This window comes from Chlorocebus sabaeus, chromosome 1 (genome assembly GCF_047675955.1).
Source record: "Chlorocebus sabaeus isolate Y175 chromosome 1, mChlSab1.0.hap1, whole genome shotgun sequence".
Taxonomy (NCBI): Eukaryota; Metazoa; Chordata; class Mammalia; order Primates; family Cercopithecidae; genus Chlorocebus; species Chlorocebus sabaeus.
The window spans coordinates 67,802,075-67,826,905 of record NC_132904.1 but is presented as its reverse complement, the minus strand read 5'-3'; the positions used below and the strand labels follow the sequence as shown (position 1 = coordinate 67,826,905).

The following is a 24,831-nucleotide window of genomic DNA, read 5'->3' as shown; positions in this document are numbered from 1 at the left end:
AAGCCAGGTGTTGTGGGAACTACACAGTTGAACAAGACAATCCTTGTCCCCAGGGAGCTCTTGGCCTTATGTGTGTGAAATGTAAACTTACAAGATACTTGTTTACTTGTGATGTTCCAGATATTTACTGAGTAAAAGATTAGGAGGAGAAGTAGGTGTAGTATATACAGGGGAAAAAGTGACAGCCAGAGACAAAACAAGAAAGGTTAAGAGAAAAGATTCTTGATTCAGAGGAAGTATTTGAAGAATCTTTGACCCAAGGAGACTGGGAAAGCCCAAGTGGGGCTTAACAGGGAGAGAAGAGCCAGCTGGGAATGATGGCATCACTTGTGTGCTTGGGACACACTGTGGCAAGGAGAAATGGAAGTTGCTGAGGAAGAATTCTGGTCTTCCTGGATCACAAGAAACAGGCTGCAGAGACTGCTTCCTTCCTAAGTCCTTGCAGATTGGCTGTGGTGCCTCCTGCCTGGCCTTGTCCTCAGTGTCATGGATGATGAGTTTGCTTTCCTTTCAGAATGTAAGTTCCAGGAGGGTAGGGATAATAGCAAGCTTCTGGTGGGTTCACTGGAGCTTCAAGCACAGAGCCACCATAGAGGCGCAGGACAGGCTTGAGAATTGCTTGTTGAGTAGGTGCATGAGGAAAGGAAGAAGGCAGTAGGAGGCTGAACATTTAATTGGGATCTTACAGCAGTCGTTTCAAAGCTTTGGCCAGGACTCTTCTTCTACATACCTGATACTCCACAAACAAGGCAGCATTCAACAGGCTTCAAGCTTTTTTTTTTTTTTTTTTTTTTTTTAAAGAGATAGGGTCTCGCTTTTTGCCCAGGCTGCTTTTGAACTCCTGGGCTCAAGCAACCCTCTTGCCTCAGCCTCCCAGGCATGAGCCACCGCACCTGGTCACTTCAAGCATTCTTAATCTCAGCAGCAATATGAAGAGTTAGCATTTATTGAGTACTTGCTACATGCCAGACATGGTTCACAGAAACCCTAAGAGACAACTTTAGTTGTCCCTTCGTATCTGTGGTAGATTAATTCCAGGACCTGCTGTGGATACCAAAATCTGCAGATGCTCAAGTCCCTTATATAAAATGGTGCTGGGAAAACTGGATATACATATGCAGAAGAATGAAACTAGATGCCCTACCTCTCATCCTATACAAAAATCAAGTCAAGATGGATTAAAAACCTGAATGTAGGACCCAAAACTATAAAACTACTAGAGAAAATATAGATCAGGGAAATGATTTAGACATTGGTCTGGGAAAAGACTATGAATAACCTCAAAAGCACAGGCAAAGAAAACAAAAATAAGCAAATGGGATTATATCAAATTAAAAAACTTCTGCACAGCAAAGCAAATAATCAACAGAGTGAAAAGACAACCTACAGAATGGGAGAAAATATTTGCTAGCTATCTGACAGAGGATTAATATCCAGAATATATTAGGAACTCAAATATTTCAATAGCAACCCCCCACAAAGCAATGGATTAAAAATGAGCAAATGATCTGAACAGAAATTTCTCAAAAGAAGACATAAAAGGGCAAAAATGAAAAAATGCTCAACATCCCTAATCATTAGGAAATACAAATCAAGCCACAATGAGGTAGGATCTCACCCCAGTTAGGATGGCTATTATCAAAAAGACAAAAAAAAAAAAAAAAAAAAAAAAAAAAAAATGCTGGAGAGGATGCAAAGAAAAGGGACCTCATATACACTGTTGTTGGAGCTGTAAACTATGAATAATACTATAAACTATTAATAAGCCACTATGGAGAACAGTATGGAAGTTCCTCAAAAACTACAAATATACCTAGGTACTGTGCCTTATGCCTGTAATCCCAGGCACTTTGGGAGGCTGAGATGGGAGGATCACTTGAATCCAGGAGTTTGAGACCAGCCTGGGCAACATAGCAAGACCCCATCTCTACAAAACGTAAAAAAAAAAAATCTGAACCTGGTGGTGTGCACCTGTCACCCTGACTACTCAAGAGGCTGAGGCGGGAAGATTGCTTAAGCCCAGGAGGTTGAGGCTTCAGTGAGCTATGATCATGCCACTGCTCTCTAGCTTGGGTAACAGAGTGAGATCCTATCTCTAAAAACAAGCAAAAAACAAACCCAAAAAACTACAACTAGAACTACTATATGATCCAGTAATCCACTATTGAGCATTTATCTAAAGGAAAGGAAATCAATATATTGAAGAGACATCTATTTTACCGTGTTTATTGCAGCACTATTCACAATAGCCAAAATATGGAATCAACCTAGGTGTCTAACAACAGATGAATGGCACATATACACAATGGAATGTTATTCAGCTATAAAAAGAAATGCAATCTTGTCATTCACAGCAATATGAGTGAAAGTGGAGCACATTATGTTAAGTGAAATAAGCCAGGAACAGAAAGTTAAATACTGCATGTTCTTACTCATATGCACAAGCTAAAAAATAGTTGGTCTTGGTCTTGTAGAAGTAAAAAGTAGCATTGAGGACTTGAGGCTGGGGAAGGTAGGGGAAAATGAAGGATAGGGAGGGATTTATTAAAGGATACAACATGATAGCTAGATAGTAGGGATAAGTTCTAGTGTTCTATACACTGTAGGATGACTACAGTTAACAATATATAGTTTCAAATAGCTAGGATAGTAAATGTTCTCAGGACAAAGAAATGATGTATTTGAGATGATGGATATTTCTAATTACTCTGATCTAATCACTGTACATTGTATGCATCAAAACATCACCATGTACCCCATAAATATGTATAATCATCTGTGTCACTAAAAAAGTTTACAAATTACATGGAGTTTACATATAATCTATGCACATCCTCCCATATATTTTAAATTATCTCCAGATTACTTGTAACACCTGGTACAATGTAAATGCTATGTAAATAGTTGTTATACTGTATTTTAAATTTTGTATTTTTTTAATTATATTGTTCTTGATTTTTAAATTTCTTTTTGACTTTTCTTTATTATACTTTATGTTCTAGGGTACATGTGCACAATGTGCAGGTTTGTTATTACATATGTATGCATGTGCCATGTTGGTGTGCTGCACCCATTAACTCGTCATTTACATTAGGTATATCTCCTAATGCTATCCCTCCCTCCTCCCCCCACCCCACAACAGGCCCCAGTGTGTGATGTTCCCCTTCCTGTGTCCAAGTGTTCTCATTGTTCAGTTCCCACCTATGAGTGAGAACATGTGGTGTTTGGTTTTCTGTTCTTGCCATAGTTTGCTGAGAATAATGTTTTCCAGCTGCATCCATGTCCCTACAAAGGACATGAACTCATCCTTTTTTATGGCTGCATAGTATTCCATGGTGTATATGTGCCACATTTTCTTTATCCAGTCTGTCATTGATGGACATTTGGGTTGGTTCCAAGTCTTTACTATTGTGAATAGTGCCACAATAAACATATGTGTGCATGTGTCTTTATAGCAGCATGATTTAGAATCCTTTGGGTATATACCCAGTAATGGGATGGCTGGGGTCAAATGGTATTTCTAGTTCTAGATCCTTAAGGAATCGCCACACTGTCTTCCATAATGGTTGAACTAGTTTACAGTCCTACAGTGTAAAAGTGTTCCTATTTCTCCACATCCTGTTGTTTCCTGACTTTTTAATGATGACCATTCTAACTGGTGTGAGATGGTATCTCATTGTGGTTTTGATTTGCATTTGTCTGATGGCTAGTGATGGTGAGCAGTTTTTCATGTGTCTGTTGGCTGCATAAATGTCTTCTCTTGAGAAGTGTCTGTTCATATCCTTTGCCCACTTTTTGATGGGGTTGTTTGTTTTTTTCTTGTAAATTTGTTTGAGTTCTTTGTAGGTTCTGGATATTAGCCCTTTGTCAGATGACTAGATTGCAAAAATTTTCTCCCATTCCGTAGGTTGCCTGTTCACTCTGATAGTAGTTTCTTTTGCTGTGCAGAAGCTCTTTAGTTTAATTAGATCCCATTTGTCAATTTTGGCTTCTGTTGCCATTGCTTTTGGTGTTTCAGTCATGAAGTCCTTGCACATGCCTGTGTCCTGAATGTTATTGCCTAGGTTTTCTTCTAGGTTTTTATGGTTTTAGGTCTAACATTTAAGTCTCTAATCCATCTTGAATTAATTTTTGTGTAAGGTGTAAGAAAGGGATCCAGTTTCAGCTTTCTGCTTATGGCTAGCCAGTTTTCTTGGCACCATTTATTAAATAGGGAATCCTTTCCCCATTTCTTGTTTTTGTCAGGTTTGTCAAAGATCAGATGGTTGTAGATGCATGGTATTATTTCTGAGTTCTCTCTTCTGTTCCGTTGGTCTATATGTCTGTTTCGGTATCAGTACCATGCTGTTTTGGTTACTGTAGCCTTGTAGTACTGTTTGAAGTCCGGTAGAGTGATGCCTCCAGTTTTGTTCTTTTGGCTTAGGATTGTCTTGGCAATATGGGCTCTTTTTTGGTTCCATATGAACTTTAAAGTAGTTTTTTTTCCCAATTCTGTGAAGAAAGTCATTGGTAGCTTAATGGAGATGGTATTGAATCTATAAATTACCTTGGGAGGTATGGCCATTTTCAAGATATTGATTCTTCCTATCCATGAGCATGGAATGTTCTTCCATTTGTTTGTGTCTTCTTTTATTTTGTTGAGCAATGGTTTGTAGTTCTCCTTGAAGAGGTCCTTTACATCCCTTGTAAGTTGGATTCCTAGGTATTTTATTCTCTTTGAAGCAATTGTGAATGAGAGTTCACTCATGATTTGGCTCTCTGTTTGTCTGTTATTGGTATGTAAGAATGATTGCGATTTTTGCACATCGATTTTGTATCCTGAGACTTTGCTGAAGTTGCTTATCAGCTTATGGAGATTTTGGGCTGAGATGATGGGGTTTTCCAAATGTACAATCATGTCATCTGCAAACAGGGAATTTGACTTCCTCTTTTCCTAACTGAATACCCTTTATTTCTTTCTCTTGCCTGATTTCCCTGGCCAGAACTTCCAACACTATGTTGAATAGGAGTGGTGAGAGAGGGCATCCCTGTCTTGTGCCAGTTTTCAAGGGGAACACTTCCAGTTTTTGCCCATTCAGTATGATATTGGCTGTGGGTTTGTCATAAATAGCTCTTATTATTTTGAGATACGTTCCATCAATACCGAATTTCTTGAGCGTTTTCAGCATGAAGGGCTGTTGAATTTTGTCAAAGGCCTCTTCTGCATCTTTTGAGATAATTATGTGGTTTTTATCTTTGGTTCTGTTTATATGTTGGATTACATTTATTGATTTGCGTATGTTGAACCAACCTTGCATCCCAGGGATGAAGCCCACTTGATCATGGTGGATAAGCTTTTTGATGTGCTGCTGGATTCGATTTGCCAGTATTTTATTGAGGATTTTTGCATCAATGTTCATCAGGGATATTGGTCTAAAATTCCCTTTTTGTTGTGTCTCTGCCAGGCTTTGGTATCAGGATGATGTTGGCCTCATAAAATGAGTTAGGGAGGATTCCCTCTTTTTCTATTGATTGGAATAATTTTGGAAGGAATGGTACCATCTCCTCCTTGTACCTCTGGTAGAATTCGGCTGTGAATTCGTCTGGTCCAAACTTTTTTTTGGTTGGTAGGTTATTAATTATTGCCCCAATTTCAGAGCCTGCTATTAGTCTATTCAGGGATTCAACTTCTTCCTGGTTTAGTCTTAGGAGAGTGTATGTGTCCAGGAATTTATCCATTTCTTCTAGGTTTTCTAGTTTATTTGCATAGAGGTGTTTATAGTATTCTCTTATGGTAGTTTGTATTTCTGTGGGATCAGTGGTGATATCCCCTTTATCATTTTTATTGCATCTATTTGATTCTTCTCTCTTCTCTTCTTTATTAGTATTGCTAGTGATTTATCAGTTTTGTTGATCTTTTAAAAAAACCAGCTCCTGGATTCATTGATTTTTTGAAGGGTTTTTTGTGTCCCTATCTCCTTCAGTTCTGCTCTGATCTTAGTTATTTCTTGCCTTCTGCTCACTTTTGAATGTGTTTGCTCTTGCTTCTCTAGTTCTTTTAATTGTGATGTTAGGGTGTCAATTTTAGATCTTTCTAGCTTTCTCTTGTGGGCATTTAGTGCTATAAATTTCCATCTACACATTGCTTTAAATGTGTCCCAGAGATGCTGGTATGTTGTATCTTTGTTCTCATTGGTTTCAAAGAACATCTTTATTTCTGCCTTCGTTTTGTTATGGACCCAGTAATCATTCAGGAGCAGGTTGTTCAGTTTCCATGTAGTTGAGCGGTTTTGATTGAGTTTCTTAGTCCTGAGTTCTAGTTTGATTGCATTGTGGTCTGAGAGACAGTTTGTTATAATTTCTGTTCTTGTACATTTGCTGAGGAGTGCTTTACTTCCAACTATGTGGTCAATTTTGGAATAAGTGCAATGTGGTGCTGAGAAGAATGTATATTCTGTTGATTTTGGGTGGAGAGTTCTGTAGATGTCTATTAGGTCTGCTTGGTGCAGAGTTGAGTTCAATTCCTGGATATCCTTGTTAACTTTCTGTCTTGTTGATCTGTCTAATGTTGACAGTGGGGTGTTAATGTCTCCCATAATTACTGTGTGGGAGTCTAAGTCTCTTTGTAAGTCTCTAAGGACTTGCTTTATGAATCTGGGTGCTCCTGTATTGGGTGCATATATGTTTAGGATAGTTAGCTCTTCTTGTTTAATTGATCCCTTTACCATAATGTAATGGCCTTCTTGTCTCTTTTGATATTTGTTGGTTTAAAGTCTGTTTTATCAGAGACTAGGATTGCAACCCCTGCCTTTTTTTGTTATCCATTTGCTTGGTAGATCTTCCTCCATCCCTTTATTTTGAGCCTATGTGTGTCTCTGCATGTGAGATGGGTCTCCTGAATACAGCAAACTGACGAGTCTTGACTCTTTATCCAATTTGCCAGTCTGTGTCTTTTAATTGGAGCATTTAGCCCATTTACATTTAAGGTTAATATTGTTATGTGTGAACTTGATCCTGTCATTATGATGTTAGCTGGTTATTTTGCTCATTAGTTGATGCAGCTTCTTCCTAGCATCAATGGTCTTTACATTTTGGCATGTTTTTGCAGTGGCTGGTACTTGTTGTTCCTTTCCATGTTTAGTGCTTTCTTCAGGAGCTCTTGTAGAGCAGGCCTGCTGGTGACAAAATCTCTCAGCATTTGCTTGTCTGTAAAGGATTTTGTTTCTCCTTCACTTATGATACTTGGTTTGGCTGGATATGAAATTCTGAGTTGAAATTCTTTTCTTTAAGAATGTTGAATATTGGCCCCCACTCTCTTCTGGCTTATAGAGTTTCTGCCGAGAGATCTGCTGTTAGTCTGATGGGCTTCCCTTTGTGGGTAACCTGACCTTTCTCTCTGGCTGCCCTTAACATTTTTTCCTTCATTTCAACTTTGGTGAATCTAACAATTATGTGTCATGGAGTTGCTCTTCTCTAGGAGTATCTTTGTGGCGTTCTCTGTATTTCCTGAATTTGAATGTTGGCCTGCCTTGCTAGGTTGGGGAAGTTCTCCTGGATAATACCCTGCAGAGTGTTTTCAAACTTGGTTCCATTCTCCTCGTCACTTTCAGGTACAACAATCAGATGTAAATTTGGTCTTTTCACATAGTCCCGTATTTCTTGGAGGTTTTGTTCATTTCTTTGTACTCTTTTTCCTCTAAACTTCTCTTCTCGCTTCATTTCATTCTTTTGATCTTCAGTCACTGATACCCTTTCTTCCAGTTGATCGAGTCAGTTACTGAAGCTTGTGCATTTGTCATGTATTTCTTGTGTCATGGTTTTCATCTCTTTCAGGTCGTTTAAGGACTTCTCTACGTTGGTTATTCTAGTTAGCCATTCGTCAAATCTTTTTTCAAGGTTTTTAGTTTCTTTGTGCTGGGTTCATGTTTCCCCCTTTAGCTTGGAGAAGTTTGATCACTGAAGCCTTCTTCTCTCAACTCATCAAAGTCGTTCTCTGTCCAGCTTTGTTCCATTGCTGGTGAGGAGCTATGTTCCTTTGGAGGGGGAGAGGCACTCTGATTTTTAGAATTTTCAGCTTTTCTGCACTGCTTTTTCCCCATCTTTGTGGTTTTATCTACCTTTTGTCTTTGATGATGGTGACGTACAGATGGGGTTTTGGTGTGGATGTCCTTTCTGTTTGTTAGTTTTCCTTCTAACAGTCAGAACCCTCAGCTGCAGGTCTGTTGGAGTTTGCTGGAGGTCCACTCCGAACCTGTTTGCCTGCGTATCAGCAGTGGAGGTTGCAGAAGAGTGAATATTGCTGAACAGCAAATGTTCTGTCTGATCATTCCTCTGGAAGCTTCGTCTCAGAGGTGTACCTGGCCATGTGAGGTGTGAGGTGTCAGTCTGCCCCTAGTGTGGGATGTCTCCTAGTTAGGCTACTCAGGGGTCAGGGACCCACTTGAGCAGGCAGTCTGTTCTCAGATCTCAAACTCCATGCTGGGAGAAATATACTCTCTTCAAAGCTGTCAGACAGGGACATTTACATCTGCAGAGGTTTCTGCTGCCTCTTGTTTGGCTATGCCCTGTCCCCAGAGGTGGAGTCTACAAGGCAGGCAGGCCTCCTTGAGCTGCAGTGGGCTCCACCTAGTTCAAGCTTCCCACCACTTTGTTTACCTACTTAAGCCTCAGCAATGGCGGGTGCCCCTCCCCCAGCCTCTCTGTCACCTTGCAGTTAGATCTCAGACTGCTGTGATAGCAATGAGGGAGGCTCAATGGGCGTGGGACCCTCCAAGCCAGGCGAGGGATATAATCTCCTGGTGTGCCGTTTGTTAAGACCCTTGGTAAAGTGCAGTATTAGGGTGGGAGTGACCTGATTTTCCAGGTGTTGTGTGTCATGGTTTCCCTTGGCTAGGAAAGGGAATTCCCTTCCCCCTTGCGCTTCCTGGGTGAGGCGATGCCTCCCCCTGCTTTGGCTCTCGCTTGTTGGGCTACACCCACTGTCCTGCACCCATGGTCCGATATGCCCCAGTGAGATGTACCTGGTACCTCAGTTGGAAATGCAGAAATCACCCGTCTTCTGTGTCGCTCACGCTGGGAGCTGAAGGCTGGAGCTGTTCCTATTCGGCCATCTTGGTGCCACCCTCACCACATTTTCTTTATCCAGTGTAATGTTGATGGGCATCTAGGTTGATTCCATGTCTTTACTATTGTGAATCGTGCAGCAATGAACATATGTGTGTATGTGTGTTTATGGTAGAACAAATTTTTATTCATTTGAGTATATACCCAATAATGGGGTTGCTGGACTAAATGGTAGTTGTAAGTTCTTTGAAAAATCTCCAAACTGCTTTCCACAGTGGCTGAACTAATTTACATTCCCACCAGCAGTATATAAGTGTTCCCTTTTCTGCAGATGCTTACCAGCACCTGTTATTTAAAAAATTTTTATTATTATTATTTTTTGAGACAAGGTCTTGGTCTGTCACCCAGGCTAGATTGCAGCCTCAATCTCCTGGGCTCAATAGAGCCTCCCACCTCAGCCTCCTGAGGAACTGGGACTACAGGTGCACACCACACCCCCTGCTAACTTTTGTATTTTTTGTAGAGAGGAGGTTTTGCCATGTTGCCCAGGCTGGTCTCAAACTCCTGGGCTCAAGTGATCCACCCACCTTGGCCTCCCAAAGTGCTGGTATTATAGGTGTGAGCCACTGTGCCTGGCCTCTTTTGGAACTATTGTTATAAAGTTTTGGAAGAGCAGTTATGCTAGTTTCATAATGAATTCACTCAATTTACTAATAAAATATGTTCTAGGATAGCTTTTTATAGCACAGAAATTTTTCATCTTTTGAAAGTTTGGGAAAAACTTATAAAACCTGGGTCTGGGTATTTTTCAGGTAATAATTATTTATTAGTGCTTTTTGATTTCTTTCTTGGTAATTAATCTACTCTTGGTAATTAATCTACTTAATCTTTTCTTAAGTAAATTTGAAAAATTATATCCTTCTGGAGATTTGTCTGTTTCATAAAGAATTACAAATTTATCAGCATAGACTTCTATGGGGTGATTTGCATTTCAACCAGGCAATTAAATACCTTAACCCAAAGAATAAATCCATAATACTGGTAATATTTTGAGTCATGCTCCACCTAGCTCATCTCAAATCACTCTGTGTGTAAAAGGTATTTCTTTACAGTATGTATGAAAATACCATATACACACTCACTAAAATACTCAGAGACATACACTCCATAAACACACCATCTTCTGGAGAAGTGGTTCTACCACAGACTGAATCCCATAACAAAAATATTGTTTCTGTCCTCACTGCTCATACCCGACTCTTGCTTGTCATTTGCCTCACTGACTTATTAAAAACTCAGATGATGAAGGGTTAGGATCTCAGAAACATAGGCCATCAGAGGAAGAAGATTTTATTTTTGTCTGCACACAAGGAATTTAAGAAAGAGAGGAACTGCCAATCTGCTACTAGCTGAAGGTGGTGGTAGCCACGATCCCTACATACTCAGCACCAGGGCAGATGGGCTCCTCTTCCCATCCTTTTTGGGGCCTCTAGGACAATGTAGAACATCCAGAATCATGAATGCACAGGAACCAAGAACAGCAACATATTCACAACCATGTACAGCAGAGGTCTGTAAAGGTCACCTTGCTCAGCTCCTGCCTGGATATGAGCTCCCTCAGCTTGCATGTCTCTAGAGATGAATTGCTCACTACTGTGTTTTGAGGCCATCAGTTCTGTGGGTGGGTGACTTTAACCAGATGTCTTTCCTCACTGAGGGCTGAATCTCTCTTCGTGTGGTGTCATCTCCTTGGTTCGAGGTCTGTCCCCAAGAGCTTCTTGGGGTTGTTTTGGTAGGAAGGAGCAGAGGAGAAGTAACATTTTTTTGAGGGCCTACCATTTCTGGGCCCTGTGAAGTACTTTCACCACTACAATTTCCCCCTCATTCAGCAGCCCCAACCCCTCTATCATTAGGCAGGCATTAGAACTGAGCATCAGGCACATGAGGTCATCTTTTATTCTTCCATTTATTTGTTCATTCATCATCGTTTTTGACATTTGCTATGTACCAGGCAGTCTGGTAAGGCACTGGGGCTTAATGGGTGCACTAGATGTGGTTTCTGTGCCCAAGTTACTTAGAGTCCAGTGGAGAAGAACTAGAGTGCAGTGGGAGACCAGAGGAGGTCTCTAATTCAGTCTCCAGAGACAAGGCAGTCTTCAGAGGAGGGGATCTCTAATTTGAGAATCAACATTCAAGTCAGCCAGGACAAGTGCAGTACAAAGAGCTCAATGACATCAAGCTGAGAATTGGTGGGGATGGGATTAGAACTTCAAAGCCAAGTCCCCTCTCACTGTCACCTCACCTCAAGGGAGGTACCTGGGTTTGGGTAAGTCCCATAAACAAATTATAGAAAGAAACAAGATAGGAGAGTCGAAGTGAGGGGATGAACTCACATTCCTGCTCATTTTTCACTGTGGATGGCTCAGGTTCAAAAAGGAGGGCTAGAGGTTAGGCTTAGGAAAAGATTTTCTCCTGAGAAGACCAGGAATTGGGGAGGAAGGGACCCTGGTGTGGACTGGGGATAGTGGCGGGACTGTCCAGAGAAAGAGGCTGAGCAGCTCGGGATGTGAGTCACCCTCTTTCTTTGGGCTTTCCCTGCTTATCCCCTACTCCTGCCATCACCTGCCTAGTAAGAGCCTCCACCCTAGGGGCCCTCACTTCTCTCCTGGTCTGACCTCCAGAGCTGATACTCACCCTAGCAACATCAAGCAGGAACACAGAGAACCAATGGGACTCCCTAACTGTGGTTAAGTGCACCCCTACTTTTCCCCAGGGGAGCACAGGCTCCACCTCAGCCAATGGGCAATGCCATCGCACAAGAGCTGGCCGCCTAACTCAGTCTCCTAGGAACTCCACAGGACCAGCCTGGAGCTTGATCTCCCAACAGCCAGGCCAGGCCCTTCCTACTGGTCTGTGCTGCCTAAGGTCTCTGCTCTGGAGCTGAAGATTCAACAAAGACGGAGAATTCACACCTCAGACCCCAAACCGCAGCCCACCTCGGGGGCAGCTCTGCCCAAAGCAGGATCAGGGAGTGGACTGTGGGATCTCAGTTAATCCAGCAGGTGGGTTCTAAATAGAAATGAGGAGCCAAGAGTTCCAAGGAAGTGCAACTTTGAGCACTTACTATGTGGGGATTTTTGAAGGATCAGTGGTACTTCTATGATGTTTGTGGTAGAAGGCAAGGAGCTGGAAGAAGGAGGATGAGGCTTGAGAGAACCTGTTGAAGTGAGGATGTTATCATCCCATTTTAGAAGTAGGCATCGAGGGTTAGAAAATTTGGGTGACTTGTTCAAGGTCACTTAGCAGATCTGTGGCAATGCTGGGATGGTCATCTAATTCCAAATCTGGCTCTGTCTACTCACACCTCTGACTCACCTCTGCTCTACGCCCAGGGGATGGACAGATGGGATTCAATGATGGCTTCATGGAGGAGAGGACATTTGGGCCAGGCCTGGAAGGTCTGGAAGCAGACACCCAAGCAGAAAGGAGGAGGGCCTGTAATGGCTGAGGCTGAGCACAACATGTGGGGTAGGGACTGTGATGCCGGCAGGTGTGGGGCTGGTGAGGTTGGTTCTGAAGTCTTGGAAGTTGGGGAGGGCAGGAGCCAAATAAGAGTGTGAAGTCTGGATCCTTGGAGATCCCCCAAGTGCACCGGACGGGTATGCTTCAGCTTTGTGGCTGAGGTGGCAGCAGGGTGGTCCGAAGGGTCCAGCAGGCAACCAGGGATGGAGGGCCCCAGAAGCATGTAGAGCACTCCAGGGACTGCTCACCCCTGGGCTCAGCTATGAAGTTTGCCAAGAGGAGGGACCCCTCATGCTGGGTGAGGCCTCAGGTGACCCTCTGTGACTCTACTCTCTCCTCTTCCCTGGGCCTGGCCTGTGCCCTTCTCACTGGGCTCTGTGGTCCCCTCCAGGTCTCCCATGATCCTCCTGTCAGCAGGGGCCTGACCAGGGCACAGACACCCATGCAAAGGTGGCTTCTCACCTCCTGGCCCTGGTATGGACCCCACTGCTGCCCCAGAATGGTGGTGGCTCTCACTGGACACAGCACCTGGTCACCTCAGACCAAGGCCAACTCAGACCTCCAAGAATTGTTTACCTTCTCTTCTTAAGGCTCTGTATTAGTTTCTTAGGGCTGCCATCACAAATTGTCACAAACTGGGTGATTAAAACAACAGAAATGCCTTCTCCCATGGTTCTGGTGGCTGGAAGTCCAACATTAAGGTGTTTTCAGGGTCACACTCCTTCCGGAGGCTCTAGGGGAGAATCCGCGCCTGGCTGCTCCCAGCTTCTGGTGGCTCTGGCATTCCTTGGATTGCATCCAGTCTTTGCCTGCATCTTCCCATGGCCTCTTTTCCATCTCTCATAGGGACATTTGCCATTGAATTTGGGGGTCATCTGCATAACCGAGGGTGATCTGATCTGAAGATCCTTAATTACATCTGCAAAGACCTTTTTCTAAGTAAGGGCATGTTCACAGTCTCCAAGGGATGTGACATGGACTATCTTTGTAGGGGCCATCCCTCTGCCTACCACAGCCTCCATATGTGGATTGTGAAGGAATGAGAGAGAGAAAGAGAAAGGGGCAGTGAGGGTGGCCTTGGCCTTGGCAGGCCAGTGTGCAGAGGGCTGTAGTAGAGGTGGGTATGTGACAGTCACAATGGGGGAAGCAAGGATGCTGCTCTCAGGAGACCTGTGTGGTCTGGTCATAACATCCTTGACTCCAACAGTTCAGCTCAGAAGGGCGGGAACTCAGCTCTGCCTGTGGGCTGGGCTAAGCCAGAAAGGTTCCCTGGGGTAGTCTTGCCTGAAGAAAGACCAGCTGAGGGCTGCAGAGAGAGCGTATAGGCTGAAGATACGCTATTCATGCCTTTTTTCATGCTGGGAGATCCCAGCTGTGCCCCTTGTCGGGTCTGGGGCTTTTTAGGGCAGGGATGGGCCTCCCCCCTCAGCCGGGGAGACCCTTTCACAGAGGCAACATCTAGGGCCACGGTAAGGTTGTGGCTGCAGAGCACAGAGGGGAGGCACCAAAGGTCCTCACCAGGACCCCATGGCAGGGACAGCCAGGGAGGGGAGACGTGAGGCAGCACACACGTCTCAAGGGCAATGTGGCCACCATTAGCCTTGCTCACACTGTCCCATGGCTTGTCAACTCCTCTTCTCCATCTCCTGTCAAGTGAGTCCACCCCATGTACCAAGCCAGGTTCCAGGACACCACCCTGCTCACCCGTCTCCCTCATGCCCTCATCTGGGCACCAAGTCTTGCCCATCCCACTGCCAAGTTCCTCTCTTGTCTAACTCCTAAGGCCTTTGTCTCAGGTCATCTCCAGTCCTCATGCTGAGCCAGGACTCACCACTCCCTCCAGCCCCTGTCTATCTCTGCTGCCAGAAGGATCTTTCAAGAAAGCAAACCTGACCTTGTCACCCTATGAAGACCCTGCAGAAGCTCCCCACTGGCCACCAGATAAAGTCCAGGCTCTCTCACTGGGCATTCGAGGCTCTCATCTGCCACCCCTCCTAGGGGCCTCTACTCTCCAGCAAGGCCAAACTGCTTGTACTCTGCTGCCCACCCTTCTGTCTGACCTGTTTTTCCTCTCTTAGCTTCACATGATACTGCTTGTGCTTGCTCTAGGACCTCAGCTGCCACCAACTCCAGGAAGCCCTCCCTGATAGCTCTTGCCCACTCCAAGTAGCTGCAGCATGAGGAGTATCTTGAGTTTGGGACTCACACTGCATCCCACTGTGGAGGACACTCTGGGCAGCCTAACTGGCCTGCAACCACCTTAGCAGTCCCCACTCCCACCCCAGCACTATGGGGCAGCCCACTTGTCTACTATCTCTCCTTCGCTTCTCCTTCCTGGCTCCCAAGGCATCCCTGCCCTAACTTTTCCTCCTCAGATTTTTCTTTCTGTATCAAGATGGTCAGGGGCCTCATATTCTCTGTCTCTTCTTTATGTCAAAACCTGCTCTCCAGTGGGATCTGAAGCTCCCCCACACTTATGCACAAAAGCCTGATAATGGCTGTAGTTGATTCTTGGAGGAACGGTGGTGGTTATTCTGGCACATGGAGTAGGTGGGGAGGTTTTTTGGGCACAGGAGTCTTCTTGTCTTCTTGAAGTCCCTGAAATCTGTCTTGGGTGCATCATCTATTCTTTATTTTTTAATTAAAAAATTTTAATTGAAGGCTGGGTGTGGTGGCACATGCCTGTAATCCCAAAACATTGGGAGGCTGAGGTGGGCAGATCATCTAAGGTCAGGGGTTCAAGATCAGCCTGGCCAACATGGTGAAACACTGTCTCTACTAAAAATACAAAAATTAGCTGGATGTAATGGTACACATCTGTAATTACAGATACTCAAGAAGCTGAGGGAGGAGAATTGCTTGAACTTTGGAGGCAGAGGTTGCAGTGAGCCAAGATCGTGTCACTGCACTCCAGCCTGGGTGACAGAATGAGTCTCTGTCTCAAAAAATATATATATTTTTAAATTGATACATAATATTTGTATATATTTATGGGGTACACAAAATATTTTGTTACATGCATAGAATGTGCAATGATCAAGTCAGGGTATTTGGGGTATCCATTATCTTGAGAATTTATCATTTTCATATGTTGGAAACATTTCAAGTTCTTTCTTCTAGTAATTTTGATATATACGATACATTGTGCTAATTATAATCACTCTAGTTTGCTATGGAATATTAGATCTAATTTATTCTATCTAACTGTATGTTTATACCCAATAACCACCCTTTCTTTATCTCACTGCCCTATACTTACCAGCCTCTGGTAACCATCATTCTACTCTTTACTTTCATGAGATCAACTTTTTAAACTCTCATGTATGAGTGAGAACATGTGATATTTGCCTTTCTATGCCTGGCTTATTTTACTTAACTTAATGACCTTCAGTTCCATCCATGTTGCCACAAGAGACATGATCTCATTATTTTTTATGGCCCAATACTATTCCGCTGTGTATATATACACACCACATTTTCTTCATCCAATCATCCATTGATGGACACTTAAGTTGAATCTGTAGCTTTGCTTTTGTGAATAGTGCTGCAATAAACATGCAAGGGCAGGTATCTTTTTTGATTTGATTTCTTTTCCTTTGGGTAGATACTCAGTAGCGTGATAGCTAGACTAAATGGTGTTCCTATTTTTAGTTCTTTGAGAAATCTCCATAGTGTTTTCCATAGAGGTTATACTAACTTACATCCTCACCAACAGTGTATGAGTTCCCTTTCCTCCACATTCTCACCAACATCTGTTTTTTTAAAAATCTTTTTTATGATAGCATTCTGAGTGGTGTAACATGATCTCTTGTGTTTTAATATGCATTTCTTGGATGATTAGCAATGTTGAGGATTTTTTCATGTCTGTGGGCCATTTGTAGGTCTTTTTTTTTTTTTTTTTTTTTTTTTAATGTTTACTGATGTTCTTTGCCCACTTTTAAATGAGATTATTTATTTTCTTACTGCTGAGTTGTTTGAATTCCTTGGATATTCAGGGGATATTAGTTCTTTGTTGGATGAATAGTTTGTAAATATTTTATCCCAATCAGGAGGTCATCTCTTCACTTTATTGATTGTTTCCTTTGCTGCGCAGAAACTTTTTAGTTTAATATAGTCCCATTTGTCTAGTTTTGTTTTTGTTGCCTATGCTTTTGAGGTCTTAGCCATAATATCTTTGCCTACACCAAAGTCCTAAAGTGTTTCCCTGTGCTTTGTGCTTTCTTCTATTGGTTTTATAATTTTGGGTGTTACATTTAAGTCTTTAATCCATCCTGAGTTGATTTTTGTGTATAGTGAGAGATAGGGTCTAGTTTCATTCTTTCACATACGGATATACAACTTTCCCAGCACTATTTATTCAAAAGACTGTCCTTCAAGGTATATTCTTGGCACTTTTGTTGGAAATTATTGGCTGTAAACACATGCATGTATTTCTGAATTCTCTATTCTGTTTTATTGTTCGGTGTCTGTTTTTATTCTAGTAGCATGTTGATTTGGTTACTATAGCTTTGTGATATATTCTGAAGTCAGCTAGTGTGAAACTTTCAGCTTTGTTGTTTTTGCTCAGGATTACTTTGGCTATTTAGGCTCTTTTTTGGTTCCAGTATAATTTTAGGGCTGTTTTTTCTTTTTCTGTCAAAACTGACATTGCTATTTTGATAGTGATTGCATTGAATCTGTAGATTTCTTTGGGCAGTATGATCATTTTTTTTTTTTTTTTTTTTTTTTTGAGATGGAATCTCGCTCCCGTTGCTCAGGCTGGAGTGCAGCGGCATGATCTCGGCTCACTTCAACCTCCACTTCCCAGGTTCAAGCGATTCTCCTTCCTCAGCCTCCTGAGTAGCTGGTATTACAGGTGTGTGCCACCACACCTGGCTAATTTTGTATTTTTAGTAGAGACGGGGTTTTACCATGTTGGCCAGGCTGGTCTTGAACTCCTGATCTCAGGTGATCCACCTGCCTCAGCCTCCCAAAATGCTAGGATTACAGGTGTGAGCCACTGCGCCCAGCCAGTATGGTCATCTTAATGACATCAATTCTTTTGATTTAAGAGCATGGGCTGTCTTTCCATTTGTTTGTGTCCTCTTTGTTTCATCAGCGTTTTGTAGTTTTCCTTGTCTTTTGCCTCATGATTAAATTTATTCCTAGGTATTTTATTTTTAAAAGGTTATTTTCTTTTTTAATTGGCATATAATAATAGTACCTATTTATGGAGTCCATAGTAATGGTTTGATACATACAATGTAGACTTTTTCTTCCACTAATTTTGGTTTTGGTTTTCTCTTGCTTTTCTCATTCCTTGAGGTGCATTGTTAGATTATTTGAATTCTTTCTACTTTTTTGATGTAGGCATTTATTGCTATATACTACCATTTAGCACTGCTTTTGCTGTATCCTAATAGATTTTGGTATGTTAATTTTCATTTGTTTCAAGAAATTTTTTGATTTCCTTTTAAATTTGTTTCTTGAACCAGTGGTCATTCAGAGACATGTTGTTTAATTTCCATACAGTTGTGCAGTTTCCAACATTCCTCTTGTTATTCACTTCTGGTTTTATTTTATTGTGGTCTGAGAAGATACTTCATATGATTTTGATATTTAAAAATTTGTGGAGACTTGTTTTGTGTCCTAACATATGGTTTATCCTGGAGCATGCTCCATAAGCTGATGAGAAGAATATGTGTTCTGTAGCTGTTGGATGAAATGTTCTGTAAATTTTTGTTAGGTGTATTTAGTATAATGTGCAGTTTTAATTCAATGTTTCTTTGTTAATTTTCTGTCTAGATCAGGGGTGTCCAATTTCTTGGCTTCCCTAAGGCACATTGAAAGATTTGTCTTGAGCCACACATAAAATATACTAACACCAATGAACAGCTGATGAGTTTAAAATAAATTGCAAAAAATCTAATAATGTTTTAAGAAAATTTATGATTTTGTGTTGAGCTGCATTCAAAGCTATCCTGGGCTGCATGTGGCCTGCAGGCCATTGGTTGAATGCTTGGTCTAGATGATCTGTTTAATGTTGAGAGATGGGTGTTGAAGTTCCCAACTCTTATTGTACTGTAGTCTACCTCTTTCTTTACATCTAATAATATTTGCTTTATATATCTGAGTGCTCTGATGTTGGGTGCATGTGTGTTTAGAATTGTTATATTCTTTTGCCAAATTGATCCCTTTATCATTATATAATGATCGTCTTTATCTCTTTTTGTTGTTTTTGACTTAAAGTCTGTTTTATCTCTTATAAGTATAGCTATTCCTGCTTGCTTTTGTTTTTCATTTGCATGTATTTTTTTCATCCCTTTAGTTTAAGTCTATACGTGTCTTTATACACGAGGTGAGTTTCTTTTAGGAAGCGTATAGTTGGGTCACGTTTTTTAATTCATTCAGTCAGTCCTTGTCTTTTATTTGCAAAGTTTAGTCTATTTTTATTCAAAGTTATTATTGATACATGATTTTATTAAATAATTTCTGGTGGCTGCATTGGGCTTGGTAGGCCAGTCGCTAGGCCTATAGTGGGTACGTGTGTGTGGGTGCCAGCTGTGGTGGTAGAGGCAGGTTGGATGGGCCTGATCTCAGGCCCCTGGAAAAGTGTTTGGGTGCCAAAGGTGATGAACTGGGTTGGGTGATTCCCACACCCAAAGTGCTTAGGCACTGGGAAGGAGGAGTGGAGCCAGGCCTGGCTCCTCAGGCCCCTTAGTAGTGTGTGTAGGCACTGTTTGTGTTAGGCAGAGGCAGGGTGATCCCTAGGCTCCTGGTGGTATGTTGGGGTGGAGGTGCCACTGCCACCCTGCTACTGGGGAGCACAGGGTTGCTTTCAGTGGCAGCAGGAGTAGGCAGGGAGCTGGGGAGCATGCACTTTGCTTGTGCTTTGGCAGTGGCAGTGGCTGTGGGGCAGCGAAGTCTGTCCTCAGGGCTTGTGAAATGCACAACAACTGCTGCTAGGGGCACTGGAATCCCTGCCAATGGCTTCTGTTTTGACCCTGGGATCATCCAGCAGCTGCAGAGGCTGGAGGTTGGGTAGCCTTTCCTCAGGCCATATGAAAATGTACTGTCACCCCTCTGTCGAGAGCTGATGCTCTCAGTCAGCCCCTTCCTCTGCTAACCATTGGTCTGCAGGCTGCATAATCCACTCTGACTCTGGGCAGGGCTCCTAAGATCTTCTAACCTGTAACTCTGTTTCTTCCTCTACCCCAACCACCCAGGCTTGGGAAGCTGAGTGCACAAGGCCTCATACCGAAATGAAGGAGAGAGGAGAAGTGAGTCAAGAAGCTTGAGATCTGACATAGGTTCTAGCAAGTGCCCTTGGGCCAGGGACTCTTATTTCTTCTTCCAAAGAAGGTAGGTGTTGGACTAGTGGCCTCTCATGGCCTTTGCCTTCCTGCATCAAACTTGTGATGTTTCTAGTGAATTTTCTGTGATTATAGTTTAGAAAGCTCTTTCATGTTCCCCAATTGGCCTGATTTTTCCAACACTTGGGAGGTAGGTGGTACCACCTCACTTTACAGACAAGGGAACTGAGGTTTGGAGTGAGCAATCTCATAGCCAATTGGTAACAGAACCAGGTCTGGAGCTGGCCCCCTGACTCCTATCTCCCGAGCTCACCCTGATTGCTGGGAGCTGGAGGAGCTTTCAGTACTGGGAACATTGGGGCAGACTGTTTTCTCCAAATGAGGCAGGCATGGGACCAGATCTCCTCTACTCTTGCCCACCTTACTCACTCAGGCTAATACCTCCTATCCTGCTGTATCTAGTCTTAAAAATGGGTCTCTGTCCCCTCAGGGGGATCATCTGGCCTCTCCAACCTTAGCTGCTCTTCTAGGGAAGGGGCCAAAGAAACTTTCTGGTTTGGTTTGCATGTGTCCCCCAAAGTTCATGTATTGGCAACTTTATCTCCAATGAAACAATGTTGGGAGGTGGGACCTTTAAGAGGTGATTATGTAATGAAGACTCTGCCCTCATGAATGGATTAATGCCATGATCACGGAGTGGATTCCTGATACAATGATGAATTTGGTCCCTTTTCCCTTCCTCTCTCATGCTGTCTTATCCCTCCACTTCTACTGCAGGATGACACAGCAGGAAAGCCCTCACCAGATGCTGAGCAGATGCTGGCACCATGCCTGTGGACTTCCCAGCCTCCAGAACTGTGAGCCAAATAAGTTTCTTTATACATTTCCCAGTCTCAGGTATTCTGTTAGCTGCACAAAACACTAAATACCTTCCATGAGGTGGCAGGTAAGTAGGTCCCTGGCCCAGATGAGGAGGCTTCCTTTTCTTAGTGGGGCAGCTCTCAAATCTCCCATGCAGCTAGGGGGCGAATTCTTCCAGACAAGCTTCAGGGCCTTGGCCTTGCCTCAGCTGGGGGAAGGGGTCTGATTAGAGCTCTTTCAGTGAGAGGTGGTGAGTGGAGCCAGGCTGGCCCCTGACCCCTGCCTGTAGCCAGGTTGCCTCCCTGCACCAGGCGCCTTCTCCTCCTTAGCAGACTCACCTGGGGATCCATTCTTTAAGCCCCAAAGAAGAAAAGTCAGGGCCCCAAGGAAGAGGGCCACCAACTGCCTGATTCTGAAGAGTCTGCCCTGATCTGCCTGAGCCTGGAGTCTGACTTTGGGAAGTCTGGGCATCAGGTCCCTGTTATAAGTTGTGGCTGGAGGGCTTCAGCCTCCTCTAGTCTCCTTCAATTGGCCCCACCTCTGGCAGGCCAGGGGCTACAGGGAAGGAAAAGCCCATTTCACCAGCTCCTGCCCTGGCCAGTTCCCTCATTTGGGGTGTTATATGCCATATCTTGCTTAAACTTCACAACCCCGTGCAAGGTAGTGAATATCAAGCCCATGTTACAGATGAAGAAACTGAGGCTCAGAGAGGTTGTCCTTAGTCAAGGCTCAGCACTAGTAAGTGGCAGGTTTGGGACTTGAAATCAAGCATGGTTCTGATCCCTACACTCTTTTTCTTGTAAGATGCTTGGCCTGGGCACAGGTGGGTGGTAGTCCCTAGACCCCTGCAGGATTGTGACATGGGAAGGGGCACTCTATTCTGAGTCCATGGGGGCAGGGATCAGGTTGAATGAATGCATGACTGAATTACAGCACTTGCTGTGCTGTTTAATTTTTTTTTTTTTTTTTTTTGAGACGGAGTCTCGCTGTGTCACCCAGGCTGGAGTGCAGTGGCCGGATCTCGGCTCACTGCAAGCTCCGCCTCCCGGGTTTAGGCCATCCTCCTGCCTCAGCCTCCCGAGTAGCTGGGACTACAGGCGCCCGCCACCTCGCCCGGCTAGTTTTTTGTACTTTTTAGTAGAGATGGGGTTTCACCGTGTTAGCCAGGCTGGTCTCGATCTCCTGACCTCGTGATCCGCCCGTCTCGGCCTCCCAAAGTGCTGGGATTACAGGCTTGAGCCACCGCGCCCGGCCGTGCTGTTTAATTTTAAGAGAAGAAGAGGCCTTACTGAGAATCCACTGGCCTGAGAGTCTGAAGGCCTTGGCGTGGAGCCCACCCTCCAGGGCCTTGCTGTGTGATCTTGGTCAGGGCCTACCTATTTATGGGTCTAATTTACAGGAAGGAGAGGTGGAAACTATTCGCTAGATCGGCCTTCAGGCTGGGCATCCTGGCCCTAAGAAACTAGGCTGCCGACCCAACGACCTCAGGCTGCGGGCACTGGGAAATCTGGCAAGAGGCATGATGCGGCTCCTGCGTGTGTGTTGTATGGGAAGGGCAGATGAGAGGCCCTCAGGGTTTAGCACCCCAGAAAGCTGGGAGGCCTCAGGCTGCTGTTGGACACTGAAGCAACCCAGCTGTACAACCCTAGCCCCTTTCCCACCCATACACAAATTATTGGCTTCCGGGGCCTCTTCGGTCTTTGAATGAAGCTTTTGGATAACTCTGTCCTTCTCCATCCATGACTAGGCTGGGGCCCTGCACAGGATCTGTGGACTGGTGGCTCTCCGACCTCTCCTGGCAATGGGACTGGCCTTTCTCAGCAGCTTGAGGCTGCTTGGTCTGGCCAGGTTCGGCCTGCACTGCTCAGAGCCACCAGATGGCACCCAAGCACCACATGTGTCCAAGGCCACTGGGGCTCATGTCTTGCTGGAGGGACTGTGACTGAGGAAGGTGCAGCCTGTGCCTGTCCGTAGGTAGTTTGAGGCGCCTCATCCTCAGATATCACTGGTGCACCCCTCTGCTCTGGCCATAGGACTGTCTGTGGGGCCATGCTGGTGTCAGGGCCCAAGGCAAGAGACCTGGGATCTGGTTCTGGCCCTGTGTGGTCCTGGCAAGTTGCTTCCTGTCTTTGAGCCTCAGAGTGCTCTTCTGAAAAATGGGCATAAAAATAGCACTGACATCTTCATTCATTGATTCAGTCACTCAGCACATGTTTATTGAGCACTTACTAGGCTAGGGTGTAACACACAGCTCCCAACAAGTGAAGCCTCGCAGGGGTGTTCAGAGGATTAAATGAGGTGATACCTATAATTTATTTAGCACATTTACTAACATACATTATGAACTCTCTATAAATATTAGCTAAAACCTCATGTCTAATTTTTGTGGTTAGTCCTATGATTATCCCCATTTTCGGGAAGAGGAAACAGGTAAAGGTATTGCTCACGGCCACACAGCCAGGAAGTAGCAGAGCTGGGATTGAATCTGGACTGCCTGACTCTAAACCCCACTCTGCTGGTTCCCACATTTAATTTGGGGCTGTGTGTGGCTCCTCTGAGCTTCCTTTAATATTCTCCAGGGGACCTTGGATCAACTTGGATCACTTCCTCAGGCCTTCCCCATCTGAATGCTTAGCCTCCTGCCCTCCAGAGTCCCCGACTCCTGCAGGTTTGGTTCTGGCAGGGACTGGCTGGGAAAGTCAGTGGTCATCAGGAAGCCACCAGTGACTCAGGGCCGTAAGAAGGTCCCAGGCCCAGCTCCCTCCTGCTACCACCTGGGGTTGAGACCCACCAGGAAATGGAGGCCAGAGCCACCTGGCCCTGGTCCCATCATGAATGTCCATCACAATTAGCTGGGACCACTGAACTCAGGCCTTTCCTAAGGGTCTGTGAGGGGGAGAGGGGAGAGCATTTGAGAATTTCTCTCTCAGAGAGATTGTGGGCCCCCATCTGATTGGAAGGGAGTTGTGGGACGCATCTTGAAGTTGAGTTTCCATAGCAAGCTCTCTGTTTCTGCTGAGGCACAACTGGGCTCCTCAGAGCCTCAACGATGCTCTCAACCTGGCAGGGGCTGCCCTAGCCCTATCCTCCACTCCTCCCAGCCCATCCTGGGACACTAGGTGGGACTTAGTCACAGCCAGGGCCAAGCACTGCATGCCTGAAGATGGGCTCAGGTGGGTGAACTGCCTCTGTGAACTTTAGTGGGGCTGGGGGCCCATCATCATATTGATAACTAGACATCTCTGCACCTTCAGGCATGCAATGCTCAGCCCTGGCTGTGACTAAGTCCCACCTAGTGTCCCAGGATGGGCTGGGAGGAGTAGAGGATAGGGCTAGGGCACCCCCTGCCAGGTTGAGAGCATCGTTGAGGCTCTGGGGAGCCCAGTTGTACCTCAGACCGCCAGGCTGCAGCTGAGGGTTGTGCCAGTCCCAGAGGTGACAGCAGCGTATCCATGGTGTACCTGGGCCTGGGCAACCTGGAGAAAGCTCTGTGCCCCCCAAAGGGCTGGAAAAGTTTGGGCCACTGTGGAGAAAGTTGTGGGCCGCATGGGAAAAAGTTGTAGCTCCTCAAACTTTTCTCACTGTGAGCTCATGGCTCTCTATCCCTCAGGTCAGTTGAGTGATTTGCCAACAATTAGGCCATAATGAGCTGGACCTCAGGAGCCTGAGAGCCTCCCAGAGGTACTTGGACTCAGCAGGACACCTGGGGCCCAATTACAGCAGCCTGGGCTGATGCCAGGTCCAGCTGCGGCCTGAGCCCCAAGGAGATGGGCCTGCCCCACGTGCCCACTTTGCTCGCATGGCTGAACTTTTAATGAGTAGAAATGGCTACTTCTCTTACTTGCTAGTAGCCCAGGCATGCCACCTGGGTCCTGCCTGCTCACTCCTTAAAGAACCAGCAATTTCTAAAATATGACTTGCTGCAGTTTAAGTGATCAGCCAATCAACAGGTTACATGGGGTCTAGACGCTGCCCCACTGTGCGACCCTGGACTGAGCCCCAGGCCTCTCTTGGTCTTAGTTCTCAGCGATAATAATCACAGGCTTGGCGTGAGGCCCAGATGAAAATAACACAAACTGTAAAGTGCTGGTTCCTTTCAAATAATCGTTATTGT

The 24,831-nt window shown here is 44.6% G+C and overlaps 1 pseudogene; it reads right to left on the bottom strand.

Annotated features, from left to right (window-relative positions):
* LOC119626428 (olfactory receptor 52E8-like) overlaps positions 1-24,831 on the bottom strand; it is a 28,761-nt pseudogene that overhangs the window by 959 nt on the left and 2,971 nt on the right.